This window comes from Sminthopsis crassicaudata, chromosome 1 (assembly GCF_048593235.1).
Source record: "Sminthopsis crassicaudata isolate SCR6 chromosome 1, ASM4859323v1, whole genome shotgun sequence".
Lineage (NCBI taxonomy): Eukaryota > Metazoa > Chordata > Mammalia > Dasyuromorphia > Dasyuridae > Sminthopsis > Sminthopsis crassicaudata.
The window spans coordinates 617,769,828-617,791,103 of record NC_133617.1 but is presented as its reverse complement, the minus strand read 5'-3'; positions in this window follow the sequence as shown (position 1 = coordinate 617,791,103).

The window sequence follows — 21,276 nt, the reverse complement described above, 5'->3', positions numbered from 1 at the left end:
AAATAACAACAATAACAAAAACCCACAAGGAGTTTTTGCTACTCCTTGATGCTTGATTACCATGGATAAACCTTTGGTAATAAAATAAAGCCATGATTATTTCATAGATTAGAATTATTAACTCAGTGCTAGGAAAAGTAGTTTATAAGTCATTGGAAACATCCTTGACTATTAAGGAATTGGGGAGCATTTAAATATTTGAATAAGAGGAATTTTCTGGTTGTATCTTTTGTTAAAAAGTAGTATATATAAAATGACTTAGCACTGATGGATCCTGTTGAAGAAGGTCAACACACACAACTAAAGACTAAAATCTCAGTAAAATGGTATTAATTGAGACAACTAATTTGGAATGTGATCATTTGGACAATAACTACATTGAAGTTTCCATTTGTAGCCTTTATGAAGCAAGAATTTGCTAAGCAAATTATTCAGAAATGAGGTTTCTGGAAAGGAATGATCAAGCTAAAGAGGATAAAAAGATTTTAAGGGCTCTGGATGCAATCACCTATGTATAAATTATTAATATTCATTAAATAAAGCAAGTCTCCTAAGGGCTTCTGGGTAAGATTTGTTTAGCAGAGTTTAAGTTACTGGATGTACTTGAGCCTAAAAATTGAATCTCTTTTAAAAATTTAATTCATCATGACTTCTCATAAACTCAAAATAATCTCTTCCCCTCTTAGTTATTACAGGATATGCCGTATAAAATATTGAGTACTATGCAATTACTGTAGTATATATAATAAGATCAATCTATAAGTATTTATGAAATGGTTACTGTGTGTCAGGCATTATACTGGGTGCTGGGGATATTCTAATTAAAAGAGATAGGAAATTCTACATGAAGTAAGAGAAATCAATCATTTATCAAACATTTATTAGTTACTACTATGTAGCAGGTATTTTGCTGCCACTGGAGATACAGAGACAAAGGTGTAATAGTTTTTGTTTTCAAGAGGCTTCTTTTTCAACTATATTCCACTCTTTTCCATAGTCAAAAATAACTATGTATAAGGGACATACAAAATAAATATTCAGTAACTTAAGAGAGAAAAGAAACAATTGGGAGGGTGGAATCAAGATGGTGGAGTGAAAGGTCACAACTGTCAAACCTCCCCATAAATTGCTTCTATAAAATGACCAGAGACTACAGAGACCACTACAAACAAAATTCATAGTGGGAAACCAAGAAAATGTTATGGTAGATTATTTTTCAGCCAAGGACATCTTAGGAAGACAGAAAAAAAGAATATTTTGGATATTGGGATAGAGGTTGCCCAAGAGTATTGGGCAGCAGAAGTGATACCTGGTTGTAGCAGTGGAAACAACAGCAGCTACTGTGGAGCCAGCACCTAGGGTGATAAGGACATTGAACACTTCAGAAAGAAATCCCAGAGAATCTGTGTCAGCACTGTGTATAGGATCAGGTATTATGTGGCAGCTCTGTTATCCATTATCCAGTTCTGGGTTACAGTCACAAGGACTCAAGGATCCATCTTGGTAAGAAACACAATTCTAAGAGGAGGGAAGTGACTGGATCTTTCCCCAGATCATGCTATTTGGGAGCCAACAAAAATTTACAGATCAAACTGTGAAAACAAAAGAATATAATAGATAGTTCAGGGCAGTCATCCCCTTTAAGAGATGAGCATAAGGTCAAGAAGTAGGTTAGAAAAATAAGCAGACAGGACTATCACTAGACCTCCTCACTCAGTCCAGTGCATTTTCTACTCATCTCCCCCTTGAGTATTTTGGGATTAATACAGCAGAACTCATTAAATGTGATCCTATTATTATTGGTTCATGGAAGTATATTGAAATATAAAGATGAAAGTAAAAGAAGTCCTGCCTTCAATCATCTACTATTCATTAATAACACATATGCAGATAAGTACATCAAAGAAATGCAAAGTGATTTCAGGAGGGAGAAAGCACGAGTAGGGGAATTAGTAAAGGCTGCTTATAGGAGGAGGCAACTAAGTCGCATTTAGAAGGAAAAGTGACATTCCTAAAGGCATATGTGAAGAGTGAGCACCTTCCAGGCATGGCAAGCCACCTCTTCCAAGACATGGAAGTAGAAGAACTATGTGGAGTCATAGAAGATCTATGTTGGGTCAGTTTGACTGAAATGAAGAGTGATTGAAAGGATGTATGAAATAAGACTGGGATGGAAAGGAGAAACCATATTGTAGACAACTTTAAATGCTAAGTTGAAAATTTTGTATTTTATCCTAAAGGCAACTCGAAACAATTAAAAGATTTTTAAGCAAGAAGATGACATGCTCAGACGTTTATTTGCTTTGTGAAGATCTGAACTAGAATTGAGCCCGTTGTAACTGTTGTTGTGTGTTTTTCATCCTCAAAGACCAATGGCACCCCGAGAATGATATCTTGACTTTCAAGTGAATTATATTTGAGGGAGAGTTGTGTGAAGTCATCCTCTCTCTTTCAGAGTCCAATGGCAAGACTAAAATCAAGATTGCTGGTAATGGCCCAGAATACAATAGATCACTTTGATTTTTCTAAATTAAGATCTTTCCTAGGTCCCAGTTTTCTGAGGTATTGCCTATTCAGTGACTAAGGGGAAGGTAAGAATTGAGACAAAAGATTACCATCACAAAAGAAAGGAGAAAAGAGAAACAGAGTTTAAGGAAATTTTCAGCTATAAGCAAGAAAATTTTTTAATAGAAGCACAGTTTAGACCTGCATATATAGTAAGGCACTCCGAGGGGCATTCTCACAGTGTACTCTGAAGACCATGAGACTTTTCGATCTGATTTATAATTGTAGTCTTCCAGTTGTATAATCCCATTGAAATGTGAGCTCTTAGAAAGCAAAAATTGTTTTACTTTTCTATTTGTGTCTCTAGTACTTAGCATGTTGTTTGGCATTGATTTATTCAATTGTAACTAGGGGACATTAATTCACAGAGATATTTTATACTCTAGTTGTGAATAACTTGAATCTACTTTCTCTTTTCCCCTTTTTTCCTTTTCCCCTTTCTCCCTTCCTATCACCTTTTTTCTCTCTCTTCTTTCTTCACTTCCTCCTCCCTTCTTTTCTTTCTTTCTTTCTTTTTCTTTCTTTCTTTCTTTTCTTTCTTTCTTTTCTTTCTTTCTTTCTTTCTTTCTTTCTTTCTTTCTTTCTTTCTTTCTTTCTTTCTTTCTTTCTTTCTTTCTTTCTTTCTTTCTTCCTTTTCTTTCTTTCTTTCTTTTTCTTTCTCTTTCTTTCTTTCTTTCTTTCTTTCTTTCTTTCTTTCTTTCTTTCTTTCTTTCTTTCTCTTCTTCTTCTTCTTCTTCTTCTTCTTCTTCTTCTTCTTCTTCTTCTTCTTCTTCTTCTTCTTCTTCTTCTTCTTCTTCTTCTTCTTCTTCTTCTTCTTCTCCTCCTCCTCCTCCTCCTCCTCCTCCTCCTCCTCCTCCTCCTCCTCCTCCTCCTCCTCCTCCTCTTCCTCCTCATTCTCCTTCTTCTCTTTCTCCTTTTCTCCTTCTTCTCCTTTTCTCCTCCTTCTCCTTTTCTTCTTCTCCTTCTTTTTGATCAATCTTTGAATTCTATTACAATGCTATCATGTTGGATTAGAAAATCTTCTTTATGCTTTTGGATGGCTAGATGAACTCTTGGGAGTCAAAAAGGTGATAAATTGTGCTTATAGAAAATGAGAAAACAGTTATTGTTGGTTTTTATAAATCTTGTCCAAATATTTAAGATTCAATTGTTCAGGAAGTTGATGAGAAAAATATTCCTGTACAAAATATTTATTAATTTGTGTATATTAATGTATACTTTGCCTTGTTGCTATAAATAATTTGCATAATTTTTTTCTTTTTTTTTTTTTTTCTGAGGCTGGGGTTAAGTGACTTGCCCAGCAGGGTCACACTGGTAGGAAGTGTTAAGTGTCTGAGACCAGATTTGAACTCTGGTTCTCCTGAATTCAAGGCTGGTGCTCTATCCACTGCGCCACTTAGCTGCCTCCAATTTGCATAATTTTTGATATTTAATTTAATTGAACAATTATTTGATTTACATTTACAAAGCAAAGTGCTGGTTACAATGACAAAAAAAAAGAATATAACATGATATTTGCTCCCAAAGTATTTATAATCTGATATTATAGATTAAAAAAAAGTTATGTAACTATAATCAGAATCAATTAGGATAGGGCACCTTTGTCCTTCATATATGGGGTGTGTGGTGTGTGTGTGTGTGTGTGTGTGTGTGTGTGTGTGTGTGTGTGTGTGTTACAGAGAGAGAGAGCGAGCGAGCGAGAGAGCGAGAGCGAGAGCGAGAGAGAGAGAGAGAGAGAGAGAGAGAGACAAAGAGAGAGAGACAGAGAGAGGAGAGAGACACAGAGAGACACACAGAGAGAGAGAGAGAGAGAGAGAGAGAGAGAGAGAGAGAGAGAGAGAGAGAGAGAGAGATTGAGAGATTTCTCTCTGCAGGGGTCTAGATTTGCATTCACCTCTTAATGGGTAAGTCCTCTACTGGCCTGCAGCCCTGCTCCCTGTCTTTACCATTCCACGCTATGGAATTCATCTCCTGGGCCCTAATTTTCCTTATGATCTCTATTAGGAAATGAGCTTCACTCTGTGGTATGGGCCAAACCTCTCCTACCTCCAAAGGACTATCCTTTGCACCACAGTTGATGTGCTCATCCTGCCCATCCCAACTGATTTTGCCTCAAGTGAAAAAGATTCCTGATTCTGACTTTTGGAATATTCTATCAGAAGTAGAATGATAATGATATAAACAGACTTAGGGGAGCAAGCAGCTCATTCTTTGGCTCTTCAGAATATTGACAGTCAAAATATTACTTCTTGTCTTTGAAAGGTTCTGAACAGTTCCATCTGTTCCATCCAATTAAAAAAAATTTCTACTTGTAATATCTCTTTAAGTTCTCCATTTGTACATGAAATATAATGAATTATGTGCAATTACTTAGAGATATGAACAGAGGAACCCAGATTCAGGGACCTCTTATATTTACTCCTTTCCTTCATCATTTGGCTTAATAAAATAATTACATATACATATATACATATGCATAAAAAACACAAGTACATAAACATATTGTTGGGTGGGATAAAGGTTCAGTCTCTTTCCAGAGAAAGCCCATTGTGTGACCAATGTATTACCTCTTCAGTCAATTTTTTTCACCATTTTTTTTCTATTTGCTTTAATTCTGGGTTTGTCTCACCTTCCTATCTTCCCCAAGTAATTACATAGCCAAGTCTAGATCACTAAATTAGCTTGATGTGTCAAGGAGGAAGAATTAGAAAAGATAAAAGATAGGAAGCAAAACATTCAATGGGAAAAAAGAGCTAAACACCACAAAGAAATGCTGGAGATTAAAAAAAAAAGAGGCAGAGGATAGTTCTTTGCCTTCAAGAAACTTATAATCTAATGGGAAAGACAATGTACAGACATTTGTGTACGAACAAGCTATATACAAAGTAAATGGGCAATAATTAATGCAGGGAAGGTATTAACATTAACAGGGAGTGGGGAAGACTTTTATTAAAAATGGAATTTTAGTTATGACTTAAAGGAAGCTAGGGAAGTCAGAAGGTGGAGCAGAATAGAGAGAGCATTCCAGGCATAAAAGCAGCCAATGAAAATGCCTGGAGTCAAGAAATGGAGAGTCTTGTTTGTAGAACAACCAGGAGGCCAGTATCACTGGATTAAAAATTTGGTTCAGATAGACTTTGTACAACTGGTAAGTAGTCTCTTTTGTTTATAATCCACTGAAGTAAGTATCCATCATTTCTCTCCATCTGTTCATTAGAAAGTTCAACTAACTCTCTATGGGCAATAAATGATTGTGCTGAATTCTCTTCGTATAACCTACTCCAATTTATGAAGCTATTCTGTAAATGTATGCTTCCCAGTGTCTGAACAATTTTGTATGAGTTAGTTTTCCATTAGTCATCTAAGGTTCCTTCTGTCTTCTTGTGGAAGATCTTGGCAACATATTTATATTGCCTTTTCATTCTGTCACATTTCTTCTTAGCTAAAGTCACAAGCTTCTTAATTGATGTACTGATTGTGAATATTTGTTATCAACTCCTTTATCTGAAATTCTGAAACATAATTCAATAGATAGTCATGATGTTCACTGAAGCATGGGCAAGAATTATACAAAATCTATAGTAACCTTCTTATTGAAATTGAATTATGTACAATATTCAAGCTGTGGATGTTAAGATGTAGTCCTAAACTTTTCCATACCTGCCAAAGCAACATTTCCTCGAATAGCCTGCACCCAAAGTCTACCTTGGTCACAGTAGATCCTTACTGGGAATCTGTCCACTAAAAACTATTTTTCCTACAAATTTTAGCAACTAGGAATGATTTGTGGTTCTTAAGTAGATATGCTTGGTATATCTGGTGCCATGATCAATCATCACTGAGATGACATTTTTTTCTACTTCTTTCCAAAGAAAAGTCAATGCAGACAAGTTTCAAAATTTTACTCTAAATGCACAGTAAGATTTGGCAGTGCTTTATTTTATAGGCATTGAATATGTTTCACATTTCTTGTTGCCATCTGCAGCTATCTTTGACCAGTAAAATATATTTCTTACCAGATTTAGTTTCTTTTCTTAATTTATATGACCAAGTCACCATGTGGGATCTTTAAGGCTTTAGAGTGAATTGCTCTAGATGGGCATCTGGGTGACACAGTGGATAGAGTGCTGGACCTGGAGTCAGGAAAACTCATCTTCATGAGTTCAAATCTGCTCTGAGATACTTAGTAGCTGTGTGACCCTAAACTAGTCATTTAAGCCTTTGCCTCAGTTTCTTCATCTGTAAAATGGGGTGGAGAAAAAAATGGCAAACCCACTCCAGTATTTTTACCAGGAAAACCCCAAATGGGATCACTGAGAGTTGTAAACAACTGGACAACAAAAACACCAGTGACTTCTTGATTTTCTGCATGGGATTAGTTACTGTCTGATACTTTATTATACCCCTCCAAGTTTCAAAAGTAAACTACCTTTGGTTGAATACAACTTAAGATTTTTAGCATTGCTTCCTTGCTTTTTGATTTGTATCCTTTTTCTTTGAACACTGATAGGTTCCTTTCCTAACCTTCTGAAACACACTTCCTTTTCCCCCACAAGCCTTCAAGTTTCTCTTCCCTGAAACTCTTCACTGAATGGACATTTCTTCAGTCAAACTGATACCTGGGAAAGACCTTAACTTAAGAAGGCCAAGATTTTCCATTGCACCTGGATCTAATAATATCTTGCCACTGGACCCAGATGGCTCCGAAGAGTGAGACTTTGTATAGCTCTCCCACACTTAAATCTAATTAACTTGCAAGTTGTGGCTCACCTTCCTGCTTGAGTATTATCAGAGGCTTCTCAGATAAAGCAGGAGAAGACTAAGGAAAACAATAATATGGAAACTGAAGGCAGGCAATAGCTTCCTGAACTACCAACGTTATATCAGTAAGACAGTAGCTAAATCATTCATACCAGGTCATTTAGGAGTAGGGAAGGACAAAAGAGAATGCCAGAGAGGGACATTAACTCTGGAAGTATGGACCCTAAGAGCAGAAACAACTCCTGATGATTTCTGCTTATAAAATGGAGCCTAACTAATGAATCAAACCAGTTTTCTTATTGTGTGTTTTTTTGGTAACTGATATTTATAGTCTATTGAAGATACAAAGACAACCTTCATTTTGAATACTCTTTTCCTAAGTGGAATAAACTTTTATGTAAGTGTAGGTTAACATCTTTTGCTTTCATGTTGAGTTAATAGATTTATTTGAAGAATAACCATTTGTAAATTTGCTAGTCAAAAGGTTAACATGTTTTTCCTTTTCTTCTTTTTCAAAAAGCTTCTCTCTGCAACCCCCCCACCCCAAACAATTATAGCCTTTGTCAAGGTCATTCTCAGGATGTTTATTTCTATTAGTTTCAAACAAAAGAGAATGTCCATTCTGAGATAATTGCTACCTCTCATTGTGGAGGTGTTTAATCCCAATATGATTACATACCATATTTAGGTTCATTATGTTCAACTCTGGAAAAAAATTTCTCCCAAAAAGTAGGCATCTGCATTTGAATCTTCTGAATACAGAAACGATGATCTGGTATTAATTAGTCAAAGAACAAGTGCTTATTGCACTGTCTGTAAGCTCAAATTAGCAATTAGTTTTTTACTTCAACCCAACTGGAAAAAAATCACTTGTATTTATTTTATCTACACTGATTTATATATACATTTTCTCCCTCAATAAACTGTAAACTCCTTGAGGACTGGAACTGTTTTGGGTCTTTTTTTTTTTTTTTTTTTTTTTTTTTTTTTTTGTATCTCCAGTACCTAACATCGTTTATGGTACATAGTAGGAATATTTGGAACATTTGTTGATTGTACCGTGTGAGGATTTTTGTTGGTTGTAGCAGCATGTCATACTGGAAGGCAAGACCTATTAAAACTTTGCCTTCTTTTTTTTTCTAGGCCAAGAAGGAATAACATTTCTTCAGTAATATATAAAAAAGAGATGGTGTTACTTCCTTATTTGCATGTTAGGCAGCTTCAGCTTCATAGTTTCTAATGAAAGACTCTTCCTAGGAAATTCCCAGACACAGGTATTTAAAATCTCCATACCAAAAAACAATGATATGTTAACATATTATTCTGGCATATCTAGTACATCGAAGGCAATAGCTTCTTGAGTCACCATTTAAGAGTTTCTTTTGGATGATGTGACTGGAAAAAAATGGTCTAAATGTAAAAAGTCATGTGGAACTTAGGAATCATAGCTTCCTAGGAAGCACAACAAATCTGACATGTTGCCATTGGAGTTGTAGTGCAAGAAATTCAATTTTTAGAAAAATTGATGGTGGAAGGAAAACCAAGATATAGAGACTTGGCATTCGTGGTGCCACAGGCAACTCCTCAGTAGGAAAATATTCAAGCTCCAGCTGGGTAAAAATGTCAGATTCCAGAAACATCAGAATAACTGAAAAGAATCATTAAAATCAGAATGAATAAGTGAATAGGCTGCAAACAAGATCAATGTAAAGGAAAAAAGGGAAAAAAAGAAAATTGGGACATTTCTGTGACATTACAGCAAAATCAGCGAATCATCAACATCCAAATTTATGAAGTACTTCTAGTTATTGGTATTCTGTTCATTTTTTTCTTCCTCTCTTCTGTAACCTAGGCAACAGAGAAAGGAATGGCAAAAGAGAATGTAGATTTGCATTATTAGCTCACCTTGAGACACAAGAAGACAGAGATGTGAGAAATGAGCCTTTGTCCCAACATTTACTAAAACAAGGTATGTGAATAGGGAGGAGTGGGTGATAGGGAATGATGACTGGGAATTTCTGAAGAGACATGTGTCAAAGAAGAAGTTGAGACAATCTGTTGGAAAGGAGATACCAAAAGTTAATCTGACATGGCTGTCTTAGTTCATGTATGTTGGTTGAATTCACAAAAGGCGGATAATGTCATCAATTATCCTCAAGGGATCATATAAAAATCTGCTTCACTGAGGTTTTTATTTCACTTATAGAAAAGGAGATAATAATAACACTTACTTGACTGTGAAGTATTTTTTAAACCTTAAAGTCCTATGTGAATGTTGATCATTATCACCATCTCCATCATTATCATCATCATCATCAATCAGCCCCCAGAAGATTCACAGTGCATTGAGAAAGCATACATTAACAAAAATTGTTCTGAACTTCTGAAATATTTGAAGGGAAGGGCATCTATAGTGTTAAGTATTAAGGTTCAAGAATTGAATGTGTGGTGATTCATGTTTTTCACACTCTTCTCACAATGATCTTATTGTTCATATCAGTTGTTGGTTTATAGGACTAATTCATGAATTCTAATAAAACCCTAAATAGAAATAACTGATCTCCTAAAGTAAAAGGATTAGTTGATTAAGAGGATGTGAATTCAGGACTGTGTTAAACAGATGAATGTGGATGTTAATTCTATTCTTGAGTTTTCTATGTTATGGCAAGTGTTGAATGATGACAGAAAATGACAAAACCCTGCATACTGGGTCCACTACAAATTTATGTTAAATCCTTTCAACTGGGCTCTTACTTCAGCAAGACTACCCTTTTGAACTTCCCTAGTTGATTTACTACCCACTCCCTGCAGTGGCTTTTTCAAACTTTTTAATCTCCCTTCAAACTTCTCATTGCTCCCCCTTCCACTCCTTTTACACATAAGAACTTAGTTTTATATTTTACTTTAAAAATAAGGTCATTCACTGAAAGCTTTTTTCCCCCCAATCTTTATCTTACGTCACTCAGATATCTTCCTCCACTGTTCCTTTTTCACCTCTGTGTCACATGGAGAAATAGTTTTCTCTTTGCCAAGGCTAATCCCTTTACATGCACAAATGATATAACATCTTTTATTCAGCAGATTTTTATATCTATCCCCAATAATTTTTAATATCTAATTGTCTCTTGTATGTTTTCCTACTGCCTACAAATATGTCTATGTTCTCCCAAACTTTTAAAACGCCAACTGATCCATCCCATATACTGGCTACCATTCTATATACTTTCTTCCTTTAATGGACAAACTTTATGAAAAGATTCTCTACAATAGAGACTTCTGTTTTCCTTCCTCTCACTACCTTCTTAATAGATAGTGAAAGGAAGGAAATTAGAAACAAGTAGTCTGGCTTTTGACTTCTTTATTCATCTTTAACAGGCTTTTCCAAAATCATCAATGATTTTGTAATTGACAAATCTATTGATGTATTTTCTCATTCCTCTTATTTCTTGAATTCACTTCAGCCTTTAATGCTGTTGATCACCCTTTTCTCCTTAACACTTTCTTTTCTCTAGATTTTTATAATACTACTTCTTTCTTGTTCATCATTTAATTTCCCAATTCCACATATATATTCCATATATATATCCTTTATACCTGGGATTTCTTCTTCTAGCTCTTCACCTCCAGGCTTTTCTGATTTACTTCAATCTTCAGTTCAAAGTCTACCTATTGCAAGAAATATTTCTAAGTCTCTCTTAAGTTAGCACTGATGAGAACTAGATAAGGAGTACCTAACTGAAATTAGGTTTAATTGAGGTCTAGTGGCAGGTTTGGGATACAGGGAGTCAAATAGAGCTCCTCTGGAACCCCTTTGGATTCGCGCGAAGATACAGAGTTAAATGAGGTCTAGTAGTGGGCAAGAGTCCTCTATAAAGGAATTTGCAGAACCTAGATTGATAAAAGAGGTTTATTATGGGGTTTGAAAGTAAAGTTTAGTTAGTAAAGTTGAGGGTAGAGATAAAAAGGTACCGGAACCACAGTCCCAGTGGGCAGAAATCCTGACATGGCTGGCATAAGGATGCATGTTTGGGATCTCTGCAAAGAGTGGACTCTAGTTTAGCCCTTTTTATAATAGGGGGGCTTTGGGCCATCTGAAGGGGCCTGGGAGTGGAGTCCCAGGTTGACTTCCTGCTTGAGCTTCAGCCAGGATTAGAATTTGAATAGAATTCAATGGGTTTTTAGCTAAGGAGGAAACTGGTTGTACTTTGGAGTGGGGCAGAGTCCTTGAGGCAGAGTCCAAGGAGATTTTAAGAGTTTTGGGGTTTCCTTATCAGTACTTTTTCTCTGAGATTACTGCTGACCTTTTTGTTTATTTCTACATAGTTATTTATATGTTTTCTCTCTCATTAGAAAGGGAGATGGTAATAGATTGGGTTTTCTGAATTTATAGCTAGCCAAAAATTGATTTTTAGTTATGCTGTTTAACCATTTACAAGAATTTGAGGTTACCAGGGATAGATTTTGCCTTTCCTTGTACTGATGCTTAATACTTTGTAAGTGCTTGATAAATGCTTATTTTTGACTTTTTTTTTTCAATACAAGCTATCCAAAGCATAAGCAAAATCTCTATCTCTACCAACTCTATCATGTCACATATTTGTCTTACATTTTCTCATTTTTTCTGCCTTTTCCTCATAACATTCATTTTGCTTATATTGTACTACTCTTCTCCTCTATACCTGCCTTTTGAAATCATATCCATTCTTGAAGATTCAACTCTAATGCAATTGTGCATTTTTCCTTCCATTCAGTTTTCCCTCTCTCATCCCTCTTCCTCCAGCTAGAAATTGTCCTTTTGGTCTTAAATTTCAAGTAGTGCTTTGTTTCTATAGATTTTATATATACTTTTCATTCTTGTAGAACATAACTCTCTGAAGGAATGCTTCCTATTTATCTTTGCATCCCACAAAACAAGAGCTTAATAGTGTTTTGAGTTTAAATTGAATTAAATTTATGATATTTTACCACCATGGGGTGCTGTTGCTCAGTCACCCGATCCAGTCTGATAACAAAGACAAGCGGTTAACAGTCCCATGATCATCCTGGGTGGTTATGCGTTTCTGGTTACAGAGACAGTTTAGGGGACAATCAATAAATTCTCCATGGTTGTCCGAGGACAGATTTCCTCAGTCTTGGCTTATCTGTCCGCTTTGTGAGTGACAACATCCATTTCACTAGAATAAGGGTGTGGTACATGAGGATTTGTTCAGTTAGATTCCTGTGGCTCTTGTCCCAACCCACCAGGAGAATTCATCTGAATCCCTTTGCTGATGAGTTTCAGTGGAATCCAGTCATCTGAGCATTACATAATGGGATCTCTAATACAAACATGGTTTAACTTTATAATGCATTATTCATAATTACAGAAATGTAGTTGGGGAGGGAACTAAAGGACAATTCTCTTCAAGGAGAAAAGGAGAAATGTCTGTTTATGGTGAACCTCTGAAAATAGTGAGACTGATACCTTGTGTCAGGAGGAAGAAAGTCCACTCTTCCCTTGATCTGAAGGAGGGTCCATAGCCTAACCCATTGAGGAGTTAGACTTTCTTTCTGACTATTTAGAACTGGTCTTCAATCCTTTTCCTACAAAAGCAAAAAGAAATAAGCCAAACAGATTAAAACAGCCACCACATGGTCAGGAGAGGCTACTTCTTATAGCAAATGGTCTAAAATCTTATAAGTTGGAAAGAGGCTAGGTCTCAAAGCAAACAATTTAAAGACACATAGTTTGCATGCTTAGATTCAAGATTCTATGTCCTTCTATTGTAGGGAGGAAACAGTTCTATTCTCAACTATTAGAGTTCTCAATAATGGGATTACTTCCTGGTGCTTTTCTAATATAATGCTTTCTTTTATACTAATAAATTCAGGAGATATGGGTCTCTGTAGAAATAGCCAACTTCTTTCCCACCCCTTATCTCTCTCTTGTCTAGTGTTTACGAAGGATGTTGAATATTTCCTGTTGACCTAGGTCCATGTTCTCTTCTCCATCTAGGGCTTTTTACTTATGTTATAAGCTCTATGAAAGGTATAAATCCTCATTTTCATCAGCTCATGTATCTCCATGACTTATTGAAGAATAGCACAAAGTGTACTTATACAATATTTCAAAATATCAAATAGTTGAAGCTGGAAGGGAAACTAGAGGCCGTCTGATCCAATTTTTTATTTGATATTTGAGTAGCTATGGCCTATGGAGGTTTCAATTAGTAAGTCAGAATTTACACCCTGGTTTTCTGACTCAAATCCAATATCTTTCTATTGGGTCTCATCACACTAAAAGTATGCAGAGGAAATCTCCTTGTCTCAGAGTTCTGTATTTCAAAGGTAAGAAGGCAAGGGATCAAATATTGTTGAGTAAAGATGAACGAGAAAGGTCAGTTTGGCTAGAATGTGTCTTGTGTTAAAAAATATATACAATAACTGTTGAAAAATAGCTTGAAGTCAGATAATAAAGGGATTTGAATGTCACCCATGAGTAATTTTTATTTTCTTCCTAAAAGTAACAAGCCAATGAAACTTCTAAGATGGGGGAATGACAGTCAAATTTTTATTTTAGACATATCACTCTAATAATTTTTGGAGGTTGAATGAGAGAGGAGAAAGACTATATGTAAGAAAATCAATTAGTAGGCAATTGAACTAATGCAAGTGAGAGATGATAAGGACCTTTAGAATTGTTGGGTTGAAGGCAAAACTGAAGCGAGAGGTACTATAAAAAGGATAGAGGTAGAATCTCCAAGACTTGGACACTAATTAGATATAGGGGTTTAATGAGGGCAAAAAGGCAAAGACAACCTAAGTTGTGACCCTGGGTGATCTAAAGAATAATGATGACCTCCAAGGTAATCACAATGAACTTTAGATAGAAAATGCCATTTACATCCAGAGAAAGAACTATGGAGATTGAATGTAAATCAGCACATGCTTTATTCACTTATTTTTTCTGTTTGTTTTTTTTTTTTCCTCTCATGGTTAATCCCTTTTGTTCTGATTTTTATTTCCCTATATGTTTCATAAAGAAATGTATATTCAAAAAGTTTATATACATGTAAAACTAGAAAAAAAAATGAGTTAAACAGGAAAAAAAGGATGACCTTGACAGTAATAGGAAAATTAGAAGAAGAGGTGGATTTAGGACAAAAGATAATTAATTCTGTTTTAGATATATCGAGTTTAAAATTTCTTTCTTTTTTTTTTTTTCTTTTGTTTGAGATTTCTAAGGAATAGTCAGGTAGTGCTGTCCATTAAGCTACTAAATATACAGGAGTGAAATTATAGAGAGATGAAATCTGGATTCATAGATTTGAGTTTATAGAAACTGATAAACTCACCAAGAGGAACAATATAAAGAAAAGAGAGGAAAAGGGCTAGCATAAGTATAACTGGGATACATAGAACGTGATATAGGGAGGTCACCACCCATGTAGGTGGGTGGGACATTTGTAGAACACTAGAACCCAATAAGAGAAAAATTCAGGGATTGTATCGAGAGGTAAACATTGGTTAGAAGAAGAAATGAATGATGGGGAAGAAGAGTTCATGATGGTTCCCAGTTACCAAATAGAGGGAACAGTGGTCAGTGGATCCTATTTACCCTGATCAAGAATAAACATGGCAGATGAACTATATAGACAACTTCCTATTGTGACCAGGAAGAAATTCTGGACAGAGTAAGGAAAAGAAAGATGGCCATTGCTTGGAGCAAGCAGAAGGGAGAAGCAGAAGGGGAGCTATATGAATGAGTCTGCAATAACATCCATAAATCCAGGAATCCTAGAAAAATCCTAATAGTGATGGATTAACAGGTCTGAACCATCCTGTCTTTCAGTTAATTGAGAAATGTTTCCTTGGTGTCAGTTATTTGTTTTATTCTTTGGTTCTGATTTTAAAATATTGTCATGTGATGTTTAGTTTTCAGATGTGGCGAGAAATTTGGATAAAAGTCAGATGAAATAACTGTTTATATTTCAGTATTTCTCAAGCAATTATCTGTAGAAACCAAATTATTCTCTGCCAATAAAGAAAAGTTAACTTTCTTAAAAACAATAAATTATCCTGATTGGATTTCTTCTATAATAAAAAAATATGGTTAAATATTGAGTTGTACTTAGACTTGTCTTTTAAAACATAGGCTAAGAAGATGTTTTTGTTTGATTAAGAAATACTATCATTTTAGGGAATTTTTTTCACTTAGAATTCACTTTTTGGACCAAATGATAAGTAATTAAATATTCTGTAAAGGACAGGGCACTAGAAATGAAATAACTAAGTTAATTTTTTAAATGTGAACAGTGAACTTGAATGATATACTGTATCTTGGAAACATTTTTAAATGTCTCTTCAATTATATTCAATGCTTAGTGAACAGATTTGGGGTTTTCCTGGCAAAGATATTGGAGGGATTTTCGGTTTCCTTTTTTTTGCTCATTTTACAGATGAGGAAATTGAGGCAAACAGAGTTAAGAGACTTGCCTAGGGTTACCCAGCCAGTAAGTTTTTGATGCTAGATATGAACTCAAGCTTTTCAAGTTCCTGACTTGAGCTGTAACTCTTCATCCACTGAACTACCTAGTTGCTCATTTTAAGTGATTTGCATTTCATTAAAAAATCAGTTTGGAAATGTTTATTTATTTATTTTTTTGGTAAATAGAAATATAGGAAAATTTTTCTTTGCTTTGATAAATGCAACTTTGAAATGCACTTCTGCTTTGCATCAATGAGAAGAGAATAGTAGAGGTGATAGAACAATTTAAAGTTCTTTTAAAGTAAACTTTCCCCCAAAAGCTTTTCAAAAAGCTTTATAATTTGTAAGCACTCTTCCCCAAGTCCACCATTCTCCTAGAAGAACCAACCCACATGATAAGAGATCTAAAAATTTCTTTCATTTTTAGAAATGTCAACATTAAAAAAACACACCAAAAAACTAAAAATAAACTTAGGGAGTCATCAATCATCCTTTGGATTATGTGAGAAATAGCTCAGCAAAATAGTAAAAAAGTGAGTGGAAGAGTTAGTCCTATAGAATGTATTTTTACATTTATAATAGAATTGTAAAGCTGGATGGTCAGACAAGCTCATAGAATCATAGATTTTCAATTTTGGAAGGAACTTTAGTGCACATCTCTAGTCCAATCCTTGCCTGAAGAGGAATCTCTCCACCAGTGCTCTAGACAAGTTGTCATCTAGCCTCAGTTTGAAAACCTCCAGTGACTAGGAATTCATAAGTAGCTCCTAAAGCTACTTATTCAGTGCTTAAGACAGCTCTATTTTTTAGGAAATGTGCTCGTAATTTCAGAAGAAAACTACTTTGAGGCAACATCCTGTCATCTAGGGCAATCAAAATAAGATTCTCATTATTCCCACTTAACTACTCAGATACTTGAGGACTTCTGACTCCTCTTCCGTTCTCAAGTTGTTCCTTTTCTAAGCTAAATATATTCAGTGTCTTCCATTCGTCCTTGTATGGTATGGACTCCAGTCCCTTTTCACCCTGATTGCCCTTTTCTGGCAATGTAAATTAAGTAACCAAGAACATTTTCCCTAATATATTTTGAATTTATTCTTCTATAAATATATTGTAGCTGGATATGATTAGTATGTGACTATCTTTATTCCCTGCTTCCAGGGAGATTGCGATTGATGAATTGCTTGAGCTCAGGAGTCTTAAGCTGTGGTGGGCTAAGCCAATCAGGTTTGGCACTAATATTGGGGAGCACCTAGGTATATAGGAAAATGTGGCCAGGCTGCCTAAGGAAGGATGAACCAGCTCAAGTTAAAGATAAATCAAATTAGATTTCTGGAGCAGATTGGTGGTGAGACCCAGGTCCTTGAATGCCTGTTTCACTTCAAACTGAGTGAGTTAGGAAACCTAGTCTCAAAAAAAGCAAAACAAAGCAAAACCCCAAAACATATATACTTAGTGGAAGATTAAAGCCTTATACAGAAATTACATATGGGATATCTGTGCATGGGGAACACATGTACAGGAAAAATATATAATTATATTACACACATGGAGGGACAGTTCATCCTTCCCACACTGCAAAATGGCCAAGGTCTTCTACTAATCTCATTATTCTGCTCTCTGCTGTGTTTTGCTCTTCACTGCTTCCCACCAGGCATTGTTCTCTGACTCAGCTGGTCATCAACTTGATATTTTTCAGATCACTGAATTCTTTGTGTGACATTCACTAAGGATGCTGGGCTTATAACTCCTTCTCCAGCTTTTAGTAATTTCTGCTTCCCACTGTAGGTTGTTGTGGTTAATAAAGCATCTTCTCTGTGAAGGAGTGAATATTGGTCTTTTAATCTTTTTTTGTCAGCCAATTCTTAGCTTATCATTTGTCACTTATCATCCTCAAATAAGCTACTATATTCAAACCTTCTTGCTACTATGTCCTTCATCTACCTCTACTGAATCAACATTCCCAGTGATCAGTCTTTTCAATCAAGTATGGTTCTTTGCAACCCCATTTGGGGTTTTCTTACAAAGATACTGGATTGGTTTACCATTTCCTTCTCCAATTCATTTTACAGATGAGGTAATTGAGGCAAACAGGATTAAGTGACTTGCCCAGAGTCACACAGCTATTACATATCTGAGGTCAGATTTGAACTCAAGAAGATGAGTCTTTCTAACTAAATCACAGTACTTTGTTCACTGCACCACATAGCTGTTGTTTAGTGGCTTGGAATTGTTAATGTACTATATCTTTAATTTGTCTATAGAACAAAACTTTCTGATGACTGCACTCAGGTAGAGTAGAGCTATCTAGCAGATGCCCCAAAAAGATGAATTTTTATTCTGTTATAATTTATCATTGTGTTTGTTAAGGAAGTCTTGTTTGGAAATGGAATGGGGGAAACATTGCACGAAGTTTGTTTCTTCTCTTTCAGGGAGGCTCTTGGCTAACTATAAAACTCTCAGCTCTCACAGACAGTAGCAATAGGCTTATCCCTTTAGCCAGACTCTTCTTAGAATTGTTTTCGTAATGGCTTCTCCTGAACTTTTTTCTCCCCTAAACAGATATTCCCTTTTAATTCCCTAGTCCTAGTCTCCTGTATCTCTTTGTTCAACTGTGACCCAATTTATACTCAGAAACCCAGTTTAAAATTTTGGACCTATCATAATCTCAGCTGAAGGAAATGTCCCCAGAGCTCTATTTCCTCAAATAGAAAAAAAGATTGAGAGGAATTATGATAAACAAACTGTTTTTAACTTCACTCTAGCAGCCCCTTGTTCTGTAAAAACAACAAAACTATTGTGATGGTCTGAAAATTCTGAAACTTGCAACTTTCCTTCCCCCCATCTCAAAAACACATCACAGTCTGATCTCTGTCTCTTTGTCTCTCTGTCTGTATCTGCCTTTCTGTTTGTTTCTCTCTGTCTCTCATTCTACCCAACCTCTTTATCCTGAATTAAGAAAAAGCTAGTTAGAAAGACAGACAGAGACACACACAGAGAGACAAAAAAATACAGAGAAAGAGTGAGAACGACATCAAGATGCAGAGACAGAGATGGTGAGTCAGTGAGACAGAGAGATAGAAACAGACACACAAAAAGACAGAAACATAGAGGTATACAGAAAGAGAGAGACAGATATAGAGACAAAGAGAGGCAGAGACAGAAGCAGAGACAGACAGAGAAAGAGAGACAGAGACAGAGAGATAAAGAGATACAGAGAAAGTGAGAGAGACATCAAGATTACAGAAACAGAGGGACAGAGAGACAGAGACAGACACAAAAAGATGGACAGAAACATAGAGGTATGCAGAAGAGAGATAGAGATACAGAGAGACACAAGAGAGAGACAAAGACAGAGGATTAGTTGGATCCAGGAAAAGGATGCCAGATTTGTTGTAAAGGCTATTAAAATTAAAGAACAGGACTTCTATGAGTTTAAAAAATAGAGAGAAGGGCTCTCTCACTGTTTCCCAACTATGTCCCTGGCCCATAAACACATCTTGTGAAGCTGCACATACCAAACATCATGTGCCCATTACCAACAAGAATTCCAGGTTCCCGTCTGAAGCAAATGTAGACAGCTAGAGGTCACAGTGGAGAGAGCACTAGGAAATCAGAAAGACATGAATTTGATATTTTAAAACCTCATTTAGCTCGGTACTCCTTGGTCATTTCATCCCTCTGAGCCCCTGTTTCCTTATTCCTACAATGAGGAAGGTTGAATCTGAAGATCTCTAGATCTCTTTTAGTTTTACATCTATGACCTTTTCATATGGATTGTCACTAACTGGTCACTAATTGTCACAGTTGTGGGACAACCATCTATTCATCATCATATAAAAGGCTTCATAAATATAAACATGAGATGGAAATTTCTTGGGTAGGAAGAAATATTGGCAGATAGGGAAGTTACCTGTTGCCAGTTAAACTCTTAGAGCTCAGTTCCAGACTGGGTGACTGAAATTGTTGGCTTGTAGAATGAGCTTGCAGAGCATGAAACTTCCCAAAGTAATCATGGGTACCAGGAAGGTACTTCAATCATACTGCAATTTTCTAGTATTCTATCTAATTCTAATTGTAGCACAGAGTCCAAATCAAAGTCCTTGGAATGCTCCTCTATAGAGATGATGTATTAATTCCACCAAGACCTTAGACATTGCAAAACCCTCTGGAAGAAGTCTGTAATCACACAAAGATTTTGGCTTATCCATTCACATTGAAAACACCAAAGGATATAGGTTATCCTGTTATCCATATGCATTTGGATGGCCATGATATAGAGCATGTATGAATAGCTACATTAAAAATGTGGAGAAGAGTAGGTGGGATTGTTTTTGAGAAACTGCAGCTCATTCACTCATCTCAAGCTTGCCATAAAGTAAAGCCCTTTCTCTGACCACTAACATTTTTTTTCTTGCTATATGGTAGTAGTACATAAATATAAGTGCCACTCAGAGAAATAGAGAAAAATATATGGTGGGTATGATAAAATTGCAACATATAGCTACAAGAAGCTCTGAAAAAAAGTAGAAAAAAGAAATTAAGTGATAGGATTTGCACCCAGACTGGTGACATGGCAAGAGCAAAGGATGATAGACGAGAAGCCATAAGGTACTACTAATATACTTACAATATCAGAAAAAAAGAGGGGATGGCTTTCATCATGCTGTATGTCTCTTCTGTATTTCAATTTTACATTTCAAAAAATATTTTACTTTGGCTTTCTCAAGATAAATCATTGAAAATTAGCTGCATTGAATGTTGGAGGGGATGTGGGAAAACAGGGACACTGATACATTGTTGGTGGAATTATGACTACATCCAGCCATTCTGGAGAATGATTTGGAACTATGCTCAAAAAGTTATCAAACTGTGCATATCCTTTGATCCAGCAGTGTTACTACTGGGTTTGTATCCCAAAGAAATATTAAAGGAGAGAAAGGAACTCATATGTTCAAGAATGTTTGTGGCAACCCTCTCTGTAGTGGCCAGAAACTGGAAACTATGTGGATGCCCATCAATTGGAGAATGGCTGAATAAATTGTGGTATATGAATGTTATGGAATATTATTGTTCTATAAGAAATGACCAACAGGATGATTTCAGAAAGGGCTGGAGAGACTTACATGAACTGATGCTGAGTGAAATGAGCAGGACCAGGAGATTATTATATACTTCAACAATAATACTACAGGATGATCAATTCTGATGGATGTGGCCCTCTTCAACAATGAGATGAACCAAATCAGTTCCAATAGAGCAGTAAGGAACTGAACCAGCTACACCCAGCGAAAGAACTCTGGGAAATGAGTGTGAACCACTACATAGAATTTCAGTCCCTCTGTTTTTGTCTGCCTGTATTTTTTTATTTCCTTCACAGGCTAATTGTGCACTATTTCAAAGTCTGATTCTTTTTGTATAGCAAAACAACTGTTTGGACGTGTGTGTGTGTGTGTGTGTGTGTGTGTGTGTGTGTGTGTGTA